This window comes from Perca flavescens, chromosome 13, assembly GCF_004354835.1.
Source record: "Perca flavescens isolate YP-PL-M2 chromosome 13, PFLA_1.0, whole genome shotgun sequence".
NCBI lineage: Eukaryota > Metazoa > Chordata > Actinopteri > Perciformes > Percidae > Perca > Perca flavescens.
In genome coordinates this window covers 7428374-7448334 of record NC_041343.1, presented here as the reverse complement: position 1 = coordinate 7448334, position 19961 = coordinate 7428374, and the positions used below count along the sequence as shown (strand labels likewise).

General features: G+C 43.1%; 1 protein-coding gene across 1 annotated transcript in view; it reads left to right on the top strand.

Moving 5' to 3' along the window:
• Positions 1–567, top strand: part of auts2a (activator of transcription and developmental regulator AUTS2 a) — a 352564-nt gene extending 351997 nt beyond the window's left edge. Inside the window, exon 20 of the mRNA XM_028594839.1 lies at positions 1–567. This exon is cut by the window's left edge and continues 1905 nt beyond it. The gene's annotated coding sequence lies outside the window, so the exon portion shown is untranslated.
• The last annotated feature ends 19394 nt before the right edge of the window (positions 568–19961 follow it).

Here is a 19961-nt window from a genome sequence, read left to right as displayed (position 1 = left end):
ATTGTGGCGACAATCCTAGAAATGCATTTTAAAGATTTCCAATGTTGAGAGCTAGCAGCACAAACTCTTTTTTTCCCCACACTTCACCGGTCTGGTTCTGGGGAGAATGCGGCACATTAAACACCGTGACGGCACATTTGCCCCATCGAAGGAGTGTAAAGTACGTGTTTTGGAAATAGGTTCTGTTGGTCAAACAGTGTATTAAAGTGCTTTCCTGAGTTGTTGTAAAAACTACAAAATCAAAAGACAAAAAAACTAAACTATGGAGAGTTTGTTTCTAATGAGCAGAGATCTATTTTAGTAGTCCACTGAAGGTTTAGTTGTGCGCTTCAAACTCTGTGATATCATGTCGTGCAGTGTTTTTTTAATCCAACGTAAAAATGTCCACCGGAGCCATAGTGGTTAGTCGACGCGTATTGCAAAAAGATTGTCGAGAGATTTTTTTTGCTGTTAACCGTGTACAGGGGAAAAAAGTAAAGTCTTTCTAGATCGTGTACAAAAATGAGGAAAAAAATGAAGCGACTGAATCTTCAGCATGCTCCTCATTTAAACTTGTGTTATGTAAATTGTGCCATGTTATTAAAAAATGTGTACTAACCCTGTCTGTGGGGCTTTTATTGCTCCATCTACTTAGCTGAGTAGACGGGCTATATTTCTATTTGACACCAGCTTACACAGTTAACGACTTTCCACATTAGACTCCCGTGGAGGATAAACTACCTTGGGTGTTTGCTACACAAGTTGTGTCATTTGATGGAGTGGCTTCTAATTTTTTTTTTAAATGTTATCACGATATATACAGTACAGGCCAAAAGTTTGGACACACCTTCTCATTCAATGTGTTTCTTTATTTTCATGACTATTTACATTGTAGATTCTCACTGAAGGCATCAAAACTATGAATGAACACATATGGAATTATGTACTTAACAAAAAAGTGTGAAATAACATGTCTTATATTTTAAATTCCTCAAAGTAGCCACCCTTGGCTTTTTTTTGATAACTCTGCAAACCCTTGGTGTTCTCTCAATGAGCTTCATGAGGTAGTCACCTGGAATGGTTTTCATTTCACAGGTGTGCTTTGTCAGGGTTAATTAGTGGAATTATTTACCTTATTAATAAAAAAAGCAAAGGGTGTCTACTTTGAAGAATCTAAAATATAAGACATGTTTTCAGTTATTTCACACTTTTTTGTTAAGTACATAATTCCATATGTGTTCATTCATAGTTTTGATGCCTTCAGTGAGAATCTACAATGTAAATAGTCATGAAAATAAAAAGGAAACGCATTGAAGGAGAAGGTGTGTCCAAACTTTTGGCCTGTACTGTATATAAACATTTTTTTTGCTGATACTGCCCTTTGAAGCGCATCCCGACTATGCCTGAAGAAACCAAAGTCAAAGTATCTTTATTAGTCTCCCTAAGGAGAAATTAGTGTTGGACGTAGAGAAATTGCTGCGAGAGTTCCGACAGAGACACACAACAAGAACAGGGTTAAAACAATTAAAAGACAAATGTACAGTAAACATATGGGCTACTTAAAGAGCTGTGCGAATTGCAAATTACCATTACCATTTTACATTTTTGCGGTTTTCGTCGCTGTGCCTAAGATTGAGTGACAAGTAGGGCTGGGCGATATGGAGAAAATCAAATATCACGATATTTTTGACCAAATACCTCGATATAGATACTGCAACGATATTGTAGGGTTGACTATTGGTATTTTCACAATATAGTTACACAATGAGATTTTTGATAAATAATCATCAGTAATGTGGATATAACGACTAAGTGGGTAAAGGCAAATAATAGAACAGTTACAACAGTCTGTTAAGTTCAGAAAATGACATCGCTTTACTGTAATGCAGCCTTTAAAACCAGGAAAAGACAACACTTATGCCATATTACGATATCCAAAGACAATATCTAGTCTCATATCAGGATATCGATATAATATTGATATATTGCCCAGCTCTAGTACTCGCCCTGTTGTTTCTTTGGTTGCTGTGACTTCGCCAGTGATGACGTCACTGTTCCAGTTGCTCACCCTAAGGGGAGAGAGAGCGGATAACAGTTTGCTTGAGTTCAGTAGAGCACACGGCTCTCCAGAGTCGTGTAATTACAACTTTTTATAAACAGCTGAGCGGCGGTGGTACGCGGTGTACATAGCGGAAACCTTGTTGTGCGTCTGGCCCATTTCTGATACCGTGGTGGCAGAAATTTTACCGTGGTGGGCCGCCGGGCTCTCCGGTAATATCAACATAAAGGAAACACTGTGCATTTATTCCTCCATTCGTATCCATACATACATTTAGTCACAGATATACATTAAAAATTCATAGTCACACGTTCATCGCTGCTCATTAACGAGCTCGACTGAGAGAAGAACAAATGAGTGTTTATATCGGTTATATTTGCACAAAGGAACCATGTACCTATTTCCTGACTTCAATAGCTCAAACTCTGAAGACAACGCGTGAGAGTTATCAGATAGAATGGACTTGGCCTGCCTGATTGTTGCCTGATCAAAAAGCTCCTGCGGGTTGAGAGGTGCAGGTGTTCCCATCATTTTGCCTGCCGTTTTAACCAGATTGAAAATCTGAGTTTTGGATTTGACTGTCAAATTCCCAAACCAGCTGGTAACACCATACCGAAGAATTGACTCTATTGTTGCTCTATAGAAGATTAACGTGATATTTTTACAGACCCCAAACACTCCAAGTCTGCGCAAAAAGTGGAGACGCTGATAAGTTCTAGCACAGCCATTTGTTACACGTGTGCACCAGCTCAGGTCATTATCAATATAAACTCCTAGATATTTAGAGGAGGACACCTGCTTGATGTCATAACCATGGATGGCTACGGGGCTCTGATCTCCAGCTGATCTGGGGTCTACCAGCATTTCCACAGTTTTGCTTGTGTTAATATGAAGTTATGAACTTGTCCACAACAACTTGGTAAACGCTTATATCGCTTTCTTTAGTAAGCAAACTGAGAAGGACAGTGTCATCTGAAAATGATACTATATTTTGGTTAGGCTCAGAGCTGATGCAGTCATTGGTGTACAATGTAAACAAAAGAGGTGAACTGACACACCCTTGGGGGGGCGCCAGCGCTGCACACTGCTGGATCAGACAGAGCGGAGTTGAACTTCACCTGCTGTTGCCTATTAGACAAAAAGGAGTGATACCACCTGATTAAAAAGGGATTTAAATTTAACTGAATTAATTTCCTAAGCAGGATATCTGGCTGGATTGAGTTAAAGGCAGAACTAAAATCAACAAAAAGCAGTCCGGCATATGCAACGGGCCATTCAAGGTGCTTCAGAGTGAGGTGCATTATTGTTGATATGCCATCACTCGTACTACGATTTTTTTGTGTAAGCAAATTGGTATTTATCTAACATTTGATCCACATCTGTATGGAGTTGCTCTATCATAAGCCTCTCCATTGATTTAAAAACATTAGAGGTAATAGCCACCGGCCGATAATCATTGTTCTCCTGGAGACGCGCCTTTTTGGGGACTGGAATAATAATAGATTTTTTCCAGAGTTTTGGTACTGTGTATGTGTCTATGGAGAGCTGGAATAGTTTATGCCAGGCCGGTGACAGTTCTTCTGCAAACATTTTTTAAAAGAAAAGCAGACAGGTTATCAGGGCCTGTTGCTTTGGTTGTTTGTATGTTTGTTTTTTTTAAGATAAATTTTTTTATTGTTTTTTTTATTTTTAAACATACAGAACAGACAAACACAATTGAACAAGAACAACAACCCTCTCCCACCCCCCACCCTCTGCGGTCTCAAGGAAAGAAAAACAAACAAAAAACTAAAACAGGAATCCCACCTCGCCTAGTCACCCTCCTCTACTTCTTGTGATGCTGAGGTCATTAGGACGCACTGCGTTTTTACATAGATCTATAGTCAATGATTTGGCTTTGGTAATCCTTGCTGTAGAGAGCTCAAACACAACTATGTCCAAAAAATATGCCAACCACCATTTAATAAAAAAGCGAGTGGGGGGGGGGGAAGCCAGCGTTAAGCTATCATTTTCTTGGTCGTGGTTGATCCGGCTAGCCAAATTTTCCTCCGTCTCCCAAGCAGGTGTAATTTAGAGTCGTCATTAAGTAACAAAACAATCGGGTCAGTAGGAAGTCGTAATCCTATCGCATCAGATATTATTGATGTTTTATTCCAAAATTCATGCACCTGATCACACTCCCAGACCATATGCAGGAAAGTTCAAGTTTGTTCAGGTTGGCGGAATGTGCAATAGGGAGTGGGAATGACTTTAGAGACGTATCTCTTCTGAGAGGTCCAATATGTCCAATGACCTATGTTGAAGTGGATCTGCTGGTGATTTGGGTTCGTGGAACAGTGGGAAATGTTGTCCCAAACTGTCTCCCAATTAATTACGTTCCCCTCCGGGCTCAGCTCTCGCTCCCATTTCTTTAGTATTGGGAGTTCTCTTACAGATACTTGCATCAGTTTAGCATAAATCCTGGACACTAATCCTCTCACCCGAGTAGTTTTTAAACGCCTTAGTAACAGTGTGCGGCTCAATTATGATTCTGTCCAAGTTCACATTACAAATTACTTTCTCCAACACTACAGCACATTCCCTGACATTGTCCGTATTAAAACGCGTAAACCACTACCTAAAATCCAACATATTAGCAAATATAAATCAGCCTTTTTGTGAACAAAAAACAAAACACATTGACCCCAGATACAGTTCATCCTAAGGATTCACTGTGCCACATGTATGTTTAACAGTAAAACATGATTAATAAAATGATGCCAACAATTAATATTTTTATAGCTTAGTATTCTATGCACAAAAAGGGTATGCATAAAGGCTTTAGGGCACCAAGTTTAAGCTGCAACCTAACTTTATACAATAGGCTATATATCTGAAGTAGGGGGTAGAATATAGTTAATCAACATATAAAATAAAAACATGCCTTTACAATATTCAGCACAGTGTTTTTGTTGAGATCTTACATTACAAATTTACATTATGAAATGCGCCACTGGTCAACAGAGCAGAAGTGCCCTATACTGGCAAAAGAAAACAAGAGTAGCCCTGTTTTCCTTACAGAGTCATCTTACAATTAAGGTTTCCTTTTTTTGTGTCTTCAAAATCAAAAATTGCAAACTGACTGAGTGAGTAGTCTTTTGATGTTGTAAACAACCTAAAACTACTTAAAGAAAAATATTAAATGGAAACTCCTGCCAAAAAAAAGCATCTCAAATGTTTGTAGAGGTAGCACAAAACCAAACAAAGTAAACAAGTGTCTATCGCCATTCATCATTTGCCTGAAGAGACACAAGATGAAAAGGTCTCATTTCTCACAGCCCTGCTGCAGCACCGGCAGGTGCCGACTTACTAGAAAGTTGCTCGGTAACGGTTAAAGCCGCGGAATTATCATCTGCTACTTGGACAAGGGAGGGCTTGTGCTCGGTTCGATAACGGTACTTTAAACATCAGCGGCCTTTACTGGTGAATTTGTGTATTCGTCAGAGACTGCAAGAGTTATTGACATTCCCATTACACTGAATAACCGCAGCATTCACTCAACCTTCTCCGATTGATGTTTAGCGCCGAAGCACCCAGGACACGCATCAATCAAATGTTGGCTCGATCCGTCACTGGTGGGAATTGTGGATTGACTGCATTTCCTCCTGCCAAGTAAATGCCTCCTGCTCCAGGGACCAACACTAATTTTCCTTTCAGACAGGCATGTATAATGTTCTGGTAGTTCAGGGTGCTGTACCTCAGGCTCTGGACCAGGAGAGGGAGCCAAACGGCTACAAATACACATTTGTAACACAAAGGCCCTCATAACTGCTGCAAGACAACAGGTGATGACATGACAATCTAACCTTGGTCTGCACGCAACAATTATTTTTATTAAAACTGCAACGATTAGCCGATCAATCGATCCGCAGAAAATTAATCGGCAACAATTTAAATAATCCATTTGTTTTTGGGGGGTTTTAAGCAATGGTTTCAGCTTCTCAAATGTGAATACTTTCTGGTAGTCTCACTATTTATTGATAATAAACAATAAACAACAAGCTCCGATAGTCTGGATGATTTGCTGAAACAAGACTAACGGCTCTGGGAACGTGAATATATTAACAGACCAATTAATCAAGAAAATATTCAGTAGGCTACAGTAAACGGATAATGAGAATAATCATTGGTTGCAGCCCTAATTTCCATTAGCGATTAATCTGCCAATCATTTATTTAATTAAAATACATTTAGGCAATAAATAATCAGTATAGGGTGAATATGCTGAGTATAATGTCCCCAGAGTAAAACTGACATGTTCAATTAGCTTGTCATGTCCAACAGTTGAAAACCAGTTTACTATCACAGAAAATAAAGACAAGTAGCAAATCTTCACATTTCAGAAGCCGGAACCAGAAAGTCTGCTGACTTTAGATCATTACGTGATTACTATTGCAGATTAGTTTTCTGTCAGTCGACTAATTGATTAATCAACTTAATCGTTTCATCCCTCATCTCACTGTCTCAAAAAAAAAAAAAAAAAAAAAAAAACTAACTTCTTCCAGGCTGGTCAGCAGTTCAGAATCTACATCTACATGCAGGTATTTCCTTTACCTTAGTCATCGTGTGATCCAAACTCTACAGCTATTGTGTTCTCCCTTCAGCTAGAGCTGCTGGCTGCTTCTAGCAGCTATTTCTGGAACTTCCTAATCTAAGCACAGACCAACAACATCCTAAACTGTCTGAGTTAACTGTTTTTGGATGTTGCTACAAAATAAATCCTTCCTCCGCTGGACGGAACCTGGCTTTTCGGCCTCCGCTGCAGGTTTAATGTATCAAAGCTTCTTGCCTCAATGTGCCTCGTCTCGATCTGCCGCGTGGCAAAGACGGCGGAGGGCTGGGGGATATGTTGATGAACAAACGTGAAGAAATGGCCGCGAGTGAGAAACCACGCACGAAAAATACAACGGATATTGTTGCACTTGAAGCCAACTACTAAGCGATTCAAATAACTACTGGAAAATTCTCATTATTTTTGTGGAAAAGGTGCACAAATTGAGCATGTTATGATTGTGGCTCAGGATTTTGTGGGCAGTTTATATATATATATATATATATATTAGGGCTGGGCGATAAAACGCTAACGATATGTCTCGCGATAGACACGTAATCAATATCAATAGAAAATGCCGTCGATAAAATGTTCGATAACTTGTTTTTCTTCATCAGAAGAAACCAGAGATTGTGAAGCAAGTTTGGTTGCATGAACAAAGGCACTCGCTCTCTGGTAACCTAGCAACGTAGGGAGTGACACTCTAACAGCCAATCATGTACAAGTATCAAGTTTGGTTGCACCACATCACTGTCTCGTGTTCTTCAATAACAGAACCGGCGTGGAGTGATAAGTGGAAAGTGAGTGCCGCAGCAAGCGAGGAAATTGTTGATAAAACAAAAGTCAGTATGCCAGTTTTTGGGGATTTTATAAGTCTGACCGTAGACAGACCAATGTCGTCAGACCGTCGTCCCCACCAACACTGGTACTACCACAAACTAGTTTTATCACCTTAGCCGCGCTCACACTTTGGAGCACAGCCGTATTCGCCAGCAACGTCCAACAACATCTGCAGCTGCTACACCGCACAAGCAGCAGACCACCATGGAGAGGTACTCTGCATCAGCGCCTTACTAAACACTACAAGCAGCAGACCACCATGGAGAGGTACTCTGCATCAGCGCCTTACTAAACACTACAAGCAGCAGACCACCATGGAGAGGTACTCTGCATCAGCGCCTTACTAAACACTACAAGCAGCAGACCACCATGGAGAGGTACTCTGCATCAGAGCCTTACTAAACACTACAAGCAGCAGACCACCATGGAGAGGTAATCTGCATCTGCGCCTTACTAAACACTACAAGCAGCAGACCACCATGGAGAGGTACTCTGCATCAGAGCCTTACTAAACGATACAAAGAAATAACGGAGGCAGACATGTCTGTTCAGAAGCCAGGTTACCAACCTAGCACTAAACCTGCAGAAAATAGTTTCTCAGGTTTCTTATATTTAACATTTTGCACTATTTTATTACACTTTATGAAGCATTTCTTACTTATTCTTTAAGTTTGCACCTTAATGTTAAGAGATAATTGTTAAGTGTTCATTTTGATTTTAGACCTATGTTTACATTTTAATTATTTGAGTGTTTTCCATGGTTGTGTTGACATTCCTGCTTTATAACTGAGGGGATTATAATCAGAGGAAGGTTAAGTTTAAAATAAAAATGTTTAAATTTAATATATTTTTCTCCTGGTCCTTATTTTAAATAGGTCATAAAAAATATCAATAATTATCGATATCGACCGATATGAAACACTTATATCGCGATACAGTTTTCAGCTATATCGCCCAGCCCTAATATATATATATATATATATATAAGAAACAGGATAACATGAGTGCCCTGGCAGCGGCAATAAGCTTTAATTTATATTTGCTTTGATTACATTGTTTAAGTTGAGATTTACACTAAATATTTTATTTAGGCTAACTGCTACTGTATAAACAAAATGCAGATGTTAAGTCTTTGCAGAACAAATGTTATGGCACTTTTGTTCATATGGCAGAACATTTAAAATAAAATTGCGCTATACACTACTTTTGAATTCATTATTGGATTTTGCGTATAACAATGTGATTAATCAGGGAAATCATGTGATTAATCACGATTAAAACTTTTAATCATTGCCCAGCCCTAATATATATATATATATATATATATATATATATATATATATATATATAATATTCATCCCTATTTTCTTTTGAGAATGAATGACATTTATGCCTGTGTTGTGTCTCTGAGCTGACCGTACTGTACGAATGCACTTGAGCAAAGGAAATACAAATCTTATTGAGGCTTAGGTCATGCTACGCCCTGCAGTGCCCTGCTACACCATGAACTACTACAACTACTATTCTAGTCATAGTTCCATTATCCTTATTGTTACTATAATTGCCACTGTTCATCACACCCCCAACCAGCACCTCAGACACCGCCTACCAAGAGCCTGGCTCCATCCAAGGTTTTTCCTAGCCACTAAATGCTTGCTCTTTATGGGAATGGAATTGTTGGGTCTTTGTAAATTATAGAGTGTGGTCTAGACCTACTCTCTGTAAAGTGTCTTGAGATGACTCTTGTTATGATTTGATACTATAAATAAAGGAGGCAGTTGCAGGGTACCGAAGGGCCCGAAGGGCTGCAGCCTCTGCCGTGAAAGAGGCAAAGCAGCGGGTGTGGGAGAAGTTTGGAGAAGACATGGAGAAGGACTTTCGGTCGGCACCAAAGTGCTTCTGGAAAACCGTTCGCCACCTCAGGAGGGGGAAGCGGGGAACCATCCAAGCTGTGTACAGTAAGGATGGGACACTGTTGACCTCAACTGAGGAGGTAATAGGGCGGTGGAAGGAGCACTTTGAGGAACTCCTGAATCCGACTAATACGCCCTCTATGTTAGAGGCAGAGCTGGAGGATAATGGGGGATTGTCGTCGATTTCCCAAGCGGAAGTCACTGATGTAGTCAAACAACTACACAGTGGCAAAGCCCCGGGATTGATGAGATCCGTCCAGAAATGCTCAAGGCTCTGGGTGTGGAGGGGCTGTCCTGGTTGACACGCCTTTTCAACATTGCGTGGAAGTCTGGGACGGTGCCAAAGGAGTGGCAGACTGGGGTGGTGGTTCCCCTTTTTTAAAAGGGGGACCAGAGGGTGTGTGCCAATTATAGGGGTATCACACTTCTCAGCCTCCCTGGTAAAGTCTACTCCAAGGTGCTGGAAAGGAGGGTTCGCCAATAGTCGAACCTCGGGTTGAGGAGGAACAATGCGGATTCCGTCCTGGTCGTGGAACAACGGACCAGCTCTTCACTCGCAAGGATCCTGAGGGAGCCTGGGAGTATGCCCAACCGGTCTACATGTGTTTTGTGGATTTGGAGAAGGCGTATGACCGGGTCCCCCGGGAGATACTGTGGGAGGTGCTGCGGGAGTATGGGGTGAGGGGGTCTCTTCTCAGGGCCATCCAATCTCTGTACAACCAAAGCGAGAGCTGTGTCCGGGTTCTCGGTAGTAAGTCGGACTCGTTTCAGGTGAGGGTTGGCCTCCGCCAGGGCTGCGCTTTGTCACCAATCCTGTTTGTAGTATTTATGGACAGGATATCGAGGCGTAGTCGGGGTGGGGAGGGGTTGCAGTTTGGTGGGCTGGGGATCTCATCGCTGCTCTTTGCAGATGATGTGGTCCTGATGGCATCATCGGCCTGCGACCTTCAGCACTCACTGGATCGGTTCGCAACCGAGTGTGAAGCGGTTGGGATGAGGATCAGCACCTCTAAATCTGAGGCCATGGTTCTCAGCAGGAAACCGATGGAATGCCTTCTCCAGGTAGGGAATGAGTCCTTACCCCAAGTGAAGGAGTTCAAGTACCTTGGGGTTGTGTTCGCGAGTGAGGGGACAATGGAGCGGGAGATTGGTCGGAGAATCGGGCGCAGCGGGTGCTGTATTGCATTCAATCTATCGCACCGTTGTGACGAAAAGAGAGCTTAGCCAGAAGGCAAAGCTCTCGATCTACCGGGTCAGTTTTCGCCCTACCCTCACCTATGGTCATGAAGGCTGGGTCATGACCGAAAGAACGAGATCCAGGGTACAAGCGGCTGAAATGGGTTTCCTCAGGAGGGTGGCTGGCGTCTCCCTTAGAGATAGGGTGAGAAGCTCACTCATCCGTGAGGAGCTCGGAGAGAGCCGCTGCTCCTTTGCGTCGAAAGGAGCCAGTTGAGGTGGTTCGGGCATCTGGTAAGGATGCCCCCTGGGCGCCTCCCTAGGGAGGTGTTCCAGGCACGTCCAGCTGGGAGGAGGCCTCGGGGAAGACCCAGGACTAGGTGGAGGGATTATATCTCCAACCTGGCCTGGGAACGCCGATCCCCAGTCGGAGCTGGTTAATGTTGCTCGGGAAAGGGAAGTTTGGGGTCCCCTGCTGGAGCTGCTCCCCCCGCGACCCGACACCGGATAAGCGGACGAAGATGGATGGATGGATGACTATAAATAAAATTGAATTTCTTGTTTTTTTTTATTTTTTGGTCAGAAAATAGTGAAAAATGCCCATCGCATTTTTCCACAGCTCAAGGTAACGTCTTCAAATTACTTGTTCTGTCCTGCCAGCAGCCCAAACATCAAAAGTATTCATTTTGCCATCATAGAAGACTAAGAAAACTAGCAAATATGCACACTTGGAAAGCTGTAACCAGTTGGAAAAATTACCTAAATTATTAATCTTTTATCTGAAAAAAGAGCTTTGAATGTACAAATGTAGTGTGCTGTATGTGAAATATAACTGCTCAATAAAAAGAGATTTGAGATAAATTATTAAACTTTTTATCAAAAGGTTGCCAGCTTACTTGTTTTTTGTGCTTAATAAAATAAATAATACAACAATCTCTTAATGGCTTGAGGAGAATCCCTAAGACGATGATTGATAATAACTCTCCCGTCGTGACGCTGTGTTAAACATGACCTGATTAAAACCTGAAAACCTAAATCACAAACCTATTTACTTTGATACCTGTACACCCACGTACCACCGTGTAAATTGTAAATTGCTTTCTGAACACAAGATGGCATCGGTGTACACTCCTACACTGTAAAGGGAGACAAAAGAACCAACGAGGACAGTTTTGGTGGATGGATGCTGTACAGCGGGTAGTACACAGTCACCTGAGAGGGGAACCAGTTTGGCAGGTTGATGTCCTCTGACCAGCATCATATGCTTGGCATTTAATTGAAGGGAACAGTCAGCAAAAATCCTGTCAAACTGGAAGAGCAGCATGGCAAGACTTGACAATCCTCGGGTGTTTTGTTCTCGTGTTCGAGTTGAGCTGAAAGGCAAAAAAAGCCGCGGTCCTCGCTCGTCAGCTGTCTGAACCCTGGAGCCTGGAATTCAGCCCAGTACCAATAGGCGTACCTGGTGGCGCACCCTCTCTCTCTGCCTCTGAGCTCACATAATATCAGCAAACAAGAACATAATGACGCCTCAATGCTATTGTAAACAAAGCCTGTCTCTGGGAAATGACTAGTCTCTGGGTTATGCAAAACACAGAGGATCATATACCAGAAGAGGAACACAATTAGCTAGAGCACACCTGCACAGATTCACTATCCGTTCCTAATCGGACGTACTGTACGTGTCCTCCGTCACCATAATCTTATGTTGCACAAATGCACTGGCTCTGGCTAATACACCACCGTTTTCCCTGAGAATAAAAAAAAGCAATTATGTGGGAATGCTCATAGTCTTTTCTCCCCGCTGAAAACAGTTCTAATCACATCCAAACAAACGCACTCAGGCGCTCCTAAAAATACTTTCCTGTTTATTAATGGGAAGGCATCCCATTCTCAGTGATACAACTCCCCTGGTGTTTCCACTCTCCTGAGAAAAAGCCTATAAACACAAGCCTAGCGGTACCGCAGTCGGTTCCTCTACTGGGATTAAGTCGATGCTCAGGCCTCGCAAACAAGACTTTGTTCGCTCATCGTTAGTTGAATCGTTTAATGTTAAATTCTGGAAACGAGAGGAGAGATGAGATCAAAAGAGCAAGAGCTGGCCTCACATATGAAACGCTGTATTAGTGCACAGTGGATCCAGCCCTCCGCTGAACCCAGGGACATAGCATAATGCTTTAGACGTATGTATCCGATAATCTTTCACGGCGATGGTGTGCAGTGGTTAGAATGAGACGAGCTGGTCCGGCTACTCAGTTACAGCCCCGTTTTGAGGAGAAGATGAGACGTAAGATAGCATATTTGCTTAAACCTCTATGTAAACATAATCGGACACCAGGTTCAAGCTGACTGCAGCTGTATGCCCCTTTCCAAAATACAGATTTGCTTTAGTGACTCCAACAGAATCTTTTGATCTTCCCACGTCACTCTTCATTCCGTACATGTGTTGTGTGATGTTTGAGGTAACTGAGAGGATGCCTTGGGCCCTCTGAGTGATAACTTGCTACACTGACGGAAAACTGGAGTATCTGAAGATGTCACGACGCTCGCTATAGTAAGAGGCCGGAAATACATTAAAGAAGCTGCGTGTCAAACGTACTTGAATACATAAAGCCGAGGGAGAAAAACACTTAGGCACTGCCTGTCTGTTAGGCGGGGATGAAAACAGGAATGTTCTCACAGCCGTGACCTTCGAGAGGGTAGCTGTTGTTTATCACAGCTGATTAAGGAAACAGCCTTTCAACGCTCTGGAGTCCTTCAGACATTTTACTACTCCTACTTGTTATGTATCCTTGCTTCTCAAACAGCATAGTCGAGGCTCATCGCACTGACCCAGATGTTATCAAACCACTTCCACTTAACCCTAAAGCTTTCTCTGTATTTCATCTCCACCAGGAGGACCTTCACACACCCGAGAGCAGGCCCCCGTTGGCCGGGAGATTCAGACAGACAAACTAATTATTGCAGTTGTTCGTCCTGCACCACAACATTTCAGTCAGCCAACTCACCTGGAACGCATTATAATGTGAATGCAGAGTATGTACAGAGTAGGGATCGATCGATACTATTAATATACTATTATGATACTATTATAGTAGTAGTTAATGACACCGATAGCCGATATGCATTTACAGTGAAAATCTTTAGGTCAAAATTAAGATGTTGGAATGTTACAAACTCCAACACAAAACTTTGTTTAAATGCTTTAAGCAATTGTTCAATAAATTAGAAACTTTCAACATAATACACAGTAAAAGATAGTCAGATAGTGTTGGGGGGGAGGGGGAGGGGGGCATTAAGTCAGACTCAGACATGAGTGAAACCGAAGCAGAGGGACAGACACAGAGCTGTAGCGGAGCCAAAGTAAGTCACTTTTTAATTCATTAACTTCACGGTTATCAGCAAATAAAACACTGATACATATAATCTGCAAACTGCCAAAAAACAGACCGATAATCGGCCAGGGCTGATAATCTGTCTATCCCAAAGTGGATATTTGGTGTCTAAGCTCTGACCTTCTCATTTCTCAGAAGCACACACCCCCAAGCCCAGAGTGACGCGCATTAGATCCAGAGCACGATCTATTCAAGTGGACAACAATTGGCCATACCCCTGCTAGGTAGCTCAGACCAGCGGTTCTCAATCTTACAAGTCGCGACCCCACAGAATAATGAGGTTGGTGTTCGTTTAGTATGGTCCCTTACAAAATATATGAAATCAAAAATATATTATGCAGCAGCAGGCGAGACAAGTGAGCAGATCATTATTTAAGATGTAGTTAATAGCATTAAGGATGGCTCAGTTCTGTTAGTGTACCAATACATCATCCTAGTGAGCCAGCATGCACAATACCAGAGTCCTGAAAGGCTCACTCTAATAGGGTCCAGCTATTATTCACAGGTGGAAAGAGTACTTGACTATGGTATTCAAGTAGAAGATATCACTGTGTTCCATTTTTAAAAAGGGAATGGGAAGTTATGGTGGTATATGATGCTCTTTAGGCTACAAAATAACAACATGGCATCATGACATGCATTTTGAGCTATCCACGTGTATGTCTACGCTGTATACAGCGGATGTAAACGTAGGAAAATGTAGGAAAAGAACACAGGGAAAGGCTTTAGTAACACAAAAACACCACGGTGACCAACGTCACACACTTAGGAAAACAATAAATGGTTGGGTTTAGGAAAGAAACATTGGGGAAGGCTTAAAAAAAAAAAAAAAAAAAAAGAAGAAATAAACAACAACAAAAACGGTTGATAAACGATCCCAGCTCTCCTGAAAGTCCTGTGTTTTACCCATTCGCGGACTTATGTCCTTTCATACTACTCACACGTAATGTAGGTCAATGGTGGCCGAACGGCGTTGATAAACACGCTAAAAAGCGATTATGCGTCTTGATAACACGCCAAAATGGAATACGAATTGGCGTGTCATACATAGGCCACTTTATGAGTTCAGTCTGGAAATAAATATGGAAATGTTAAATGTCAACCAGTGGAACAACATAAGCAACATGAGCCCTTGTGTCCAAACCAACAATAAATTCCTTTCACGGCCCTTTGTAGCCTGTGAATACAATACAACAGACTATCAATAGACCTTTTTCACAGCAGACATGTTGACTTGTCATAGTAGGAAAAGCACAGCTGAAATTGATAACCTTAATTTAATAATTCCATCAAGTGTCCCAGTAAGCTATTTCAGTGAGTCAGCATGCACAATACCAGGGCCTCTCCTAAGTGGAATGCAGCCATCATTAATGGTTTTGAATAGACCTGCTTTTCCTGCTATGACATGTCAACATGTCTGCCGTGAAAAAGGTCTATTAGAAACATTCAACTGGCTTCATCGGTGAAGCTTCACTAGAATAACCAGAAAAGAGACAAAACTCAGACAACTTAAAAAAAAAAAAAATGGCCGACAACAAATAAAAAGTGTAGACAGTGGACACCACGGCTGGCAGACAACACAGAGACGTAGAAACAATATAAACTCCACAGCAGTTGCTGCCACAAACACACATATTACAGCAAAGGAGAGACTGCATAGCTTTCTCGCACACAGACACACAGACACGCACACAGACAGACACAGACACACACCCCTCATCTGGAGAACAAGTGTTGTTGTACTTATCTGTCTGAAGTTCAGCATTCTGCAAGTCCTCAACAATACGCTTGTTCATCTTAAAGCATAAAATAACCAGTCCACTCAGCCTCTCTGTCCCACTATAACCAGTTCTGTCCCACTATAACCAGTCCACTCAGCCTCTCTGTCCCACTATAACCAGTTCTGTCCCACTATAACCAGTCCACTCGGCCTCTCTGTCCCACTATAACCAGTCCACTCGGCCTCTCTGTCCCACTATAACCAGTCCACTCGGCCTCTCTGTCCCACTATAACCAGTCCACTCGGCCTCTCTGTCCCACTATAACCAGTCCACTCGGCCTCTCTGTCCCACTATAACCAATCCACTCAGCCTAACCAGTCCAGTCGGCCTCTCTGTCCCACTATAACCAGTCCACTCGGCCTCTCTGTCCCACTATAACCAGTCCACTCAGCCTCTCTGTCCCACTATAACCAGTCCACTCAGCCTAACCAGTCCAGTCGGCCTCTCTGTCCCACTATAACCAGTCCACTCGGCCTCTCTGTCCCACTAAAACCAGTCCACTCGGCCTCTCTGTCCCACTAAAACCAGTCCACTCGGCCTCTCTGTCCCACTAAAACCAGTCCACTCAGCCTCTCTGTCCCACTATAACCAGTCCACTCAGCCTAACCAGTCCACTCAGCCTCTCTGTCCCACTATAACCAGTCCACTCAGCCTAACCAGTCCACTCAGCCTCTCTGTCCCACTATAACCAGTCCACTCGGCCTCTCTGTCCCACTATAACCAGTCCACTCAGCCTAACCAGTCCACTCTGCCTCTCTGTCCCACTATAACCAGTCCACTCGGCCTCTCTGTCCCACTATAACCAGTCCACTCGGCCTCTCTGTCCCACTATAACCAGTCCACTCGACCTCTCTGTCCCACTGAAAGGCGTTACCGCCGGAGGATCCACCAGGAGCCTTGACGGATAAACATGGTGGGTGTGTTTGTTTTGGGTCACTTAGCGACGCGTGCTCGCCAGGTGGTGCTAATAAGGTAGAGGCAACCTACCTTAACCCATTCGTACTGGGTTAGAGCCTCTCAAACCAACAACTAAAACCACAAAACTCATTTCAGTTCATGTATTTATACCACCGACATACATTTATCAACAGCATGAAGACGTCACAATGCAGGCTACCTGTCCAATAAAAAGAAATAAAAGAAAGCGAGCTCAACCGCTACAAGAACTGACTTGTCATAGATCCCAAGCCAGCAGGCCCCCTAATTACAGCAGAAAGCACAGCTAGCAGACAGCAATTACGATATTTTCAGCAGTCTGAGTCACAGCAGACATGTACCCAGCAGCAATAATGCTAGCCCACGAGCAGTGACAAACAGCCAACACATTGACTTATAATGTTAAACAGCAAGCAGCAAACACTTACCGAGGTGAAGGGAAGTGGAGCCCCCCTAATCTCGACGGAGAAAGTCGGACCTGGGCCTCCACAGCATGGAAAACGTGCATGTTTGTGTCTGTTGTTTCATATACTTCCCGTAACATTTGCGTTGGATATGTATGTATAATAATAAGTTAAGAATTATTCCCGTAAGAAAACCGCAACCGTAAAATTAGATAAAAGCAGCTCTGCTGTTAGACAGTAGACCACATAGGCTGCCTGACTGCAACTGTTGCTCTGCTAGTGATGACGTAGGCCCTGTTGGATTCACTTTCCTGTCAGCCTCCTAAACTACAAATTCAGTCTTGTTCAAAGTCCATTTTTCATGTCATGTCTTTATGTTGCTCGGGAAAGGGAAGTTTGGGGTCCCCTGCTGGAGCTGCTCCCCCCGCGACCCGACACCGGATAAGCGGACGAAGATGGATGGATGGATGGATGGATGTCTTTACCCGTCTTGAACTGCAGCCAACAAATGCTGGTGCATGGACGCACAAAGAAAACATGTTTAATTGCAGATATAGAGAGAAATCATATTATGTGGTTTTAATGCTGGGGCTCAGACAGGTTTTTATTCAAGGACTTTTGTCCAATGTGTTGTAAACTAGGACAAGATCATTAGGATGACCAACATAAATCTATTCTGGGGATCAGCTGGAGGTCTTCTAAAAACCCAGTGTGTCTTGGGCCTAGATTCATCATTAACATAATATACAGGGTTCGAAAAATGAGCAGGAACAATTTAGGTATTATAGTAGACTGGCAACCAATAAATTGCTAAACTTATAATATTTTATTCAAACATCATCATGGTCATTTTTATATAGTAAGTGTGTATATAGTTTGCAGTGCAGTATTGGATAACATTATTGTAAGGTGTTTCTGTTATTTTGTCCACCCCCTGTATCTACATGCGAAACCTTCTCAGTATCCTTGATAAGCAACACCATTTGTGAAACCTCCTAGGAAAAGAATATAGGAAGGAATTGGGAAACAGGAAATGTCTGAGGCAACATGTCACTCTAAAATATTCCATTAATTCTTTTAGACTGAAATTCTTGCCCATACAAATCCAGATTGATGAGAATTGCACAGCAATTATTCTTCTTCTTCGGCAAGAGAATGCAATTTCTGAAGAAATGGTTGTGGGATTGCTGGCCGCTAAACTGTGCTATTGAAATAGTTATAGTTAAACATGTTTAAATCTTTGTAAATAACACCTGTGTTGTGCTACCTTGAAGCTGGACGTTAACTATTTCAGAAAGAATGAACGACGCTAACACTGGAAGTCATTTCGATGATATGAGCTGAACATTTTGAAGTTTTAATGATATTTCCATGTTGAACTGTGTTGAATGTAGAAAACTGAGACCATAGATACGATTGCTGGGGCTCAGTGTCTTGCCCAAGGACACTTCAACATGGGACTGCAGGGCCAGAGATCAAACCACCAACCTTCCAATTGGCAGGCGACTGCTCTGCCACTGAGCCACAGCTGCCACAGGTGGAGTGCTGCACGGGTGGGTTGGTTTCAGTCTGTGAAGGTGGCCGGAGGTTATGTGTCCAGCATGAAGAAAACAAAAATATTCTCTAATTGCTGAACTGGAAATAGCCTGAGATGTTAAATCACCACCCTGACCTTTGCCCTCACCGTGGCCATTCAGGGTGACGCTACTGCACACGGATACTACACACGACCAGCACAATGGTCCAACACGTATGAACACATACGTGAGACGCGCGTGTTGATCTATCACTGCCATCGCTGTGGTAATAATAGAGATGACCCCAATCATCAGAGGGAGGAAAAAGGGAAACCGAGCCGTAGTATTCCCTTGCCAAGGCTACATTTTATGGCCGGCCTCCATTGTGCCCTCCTGATGAACATGGCATTGGAGGATGATTACCTATGATAGAGTCCAGCCGAGGTGCAGATTAAAAGTACAAATCACATTGTAAACGACTGAGGTGAGCCGCACTGTGTAACCTCCATATTGGTCTGTGGGGCTCAAACCACAGTGTTCCCCTGGTTCCAATCTCTCAGCTTGACTCAAGGAAGATATGTGATAACAGAGCACAATGGGACGAAAGATCAAAAGAACAGTGTGTGTGTGTGTGTGTGTGTGTGTGTGTGTGTCTACACAGAGAGGATATTAAACCAGGTGTCCTGCCTCTGAACCTTCTTGTATCCAACCCCCCCACCCTCTTCTCTTCTCCAGCGGCATAGGGAAGAAGGTCTAGAAGCAACTCTGATGACGTTAACACGCGGTGCCTCTCCTGCGGTAAGGAGCTAAGTGCTCGCTCTCTGTTTCGCTTATGCTACACGCAATCTTCCCGCCAGTGAATAAAATGTCCCATCTGCTGATGAGCCGTCACCTCACTAATCCATGAAGTTTTAACCAGACAAAGTCCCGCCAGAGAGAGAGAGAAAGAGAGGGGGGGGGATCTTGGTATGACATGATGTTCTTGGACTGGAAGTATAATCTCAGCGTGCATCCACCTCTGCTCCCCTCTTCTCCCCAGAGAGAGGGAGAAGGTCATCCATCAAAAGTCACATATTAGTCATCGAAATGTGAGCAGCGGTGGGGGTCTGAATAGTGACCCAAAACGATGCTGAGATGCGACGGGCGTAGCGTAGGCTAGAGGTCGGCCCATTGACAGATGACTCCATATCGACCGAAAGGGAAGACGGGAGAGGTGGGGAAAGGGCTGCCGGATGCTATACCAAGAGCTCTCCTCCTCCTCCTCCTCCTCCCAGACTGGGAGATGAGGAAGACTGACAAATGAGTGCACAGCAGCTTGGTAAAGCCTCCTGAGAAATCTGGTGCTGTCTGCAGGCGTAGCAGACAGAGTGGGA